The sequence below is a fragment of the Cheilinus undulatus genome, linkage group 7 (assembly GCF_018320785.1).
Source record: "Cheilinus undulatus linkage group 7, ASM1832078v1, whole genome shotgun sequence".
Classification (NCBI taxonomy): domain Eukaryota; kingdom Metazoa; phylum Chordata; class Actinopteri; order Labriformes; family Labridae; genus Cheilinus; species Cheilinus undulatus.
Genome location: NC_054871.1, coordinates 22,752,744 through 22,753,581, shown reverse-complemented (window position 1 = coordinate 22,753,581; position 838 = coordinate 22,752,744).

Here is an 838-nt window from a genome sequence, read left to right as displayed (position 1 = left end):
ATTTGGAACAGGTGTTCCTGGCATTAAGGACCTTGCCCAAAGGCCTATATACCCCTTTAGTATTTATTTTTAAATTAGAATTCGTGATACACATACAGTACGGTACTGTGCAGAACTTTAAGGCCTGTTTGGACCAGATTGAGGCTGAAGTAAGGTGAGCAAGCCATGAGCCCCTAGTAGTGCTGTGGATGTCCCAAAGGCCCAAAAACCACCAGTGATCTCCAGCATTTTACCAGGGATGAAAAGGCCTGGACAAAAGAGAGACTACTGAGCTTGACTTTGGATGGTGAGTGACATTTGTATCAAGCTTGACTCTGGCTGCCCTCCATCCCCTATCAAGCCCTAGGTTATGGCATAACAGGCCCTATGATACTTATTCTTTGCACCCTGCATACCTAAAACGTATGCACATGATTGCATCTGTAGGTAAAGTATATTTATAATCAGTTGATGTATATAGGCCAATTTTTCATATTTATAGTGTGGATACATATCTGACCAAAATGCATATTACTAAAAGTCTTTACATATTTTCCTCCTTTTATTGTCGTTTTAATACTCGTATTTTTTCTTCCTGATTTAAATCCAACTAGCGTGAAGTAAACACCAGGAGGCGTTAAATGCCTTGTGTCAATGAGACACACCGCAGCACTAAAAGGCAAATCGTACACTAGTTCTTGTACTTCAGGTAGCGGTTGTTAATGGTAAATTGGAGCTCGATAGTCTTCCTCTTAATGAGCCAGTGTTGACATTTTCAAAGGCTCTGCCGTTATTATTATCAATCCGCGAATGCACAGCACTTTTGACCCTCCAGGCCCTCCATAAGAGGAAACTCCCC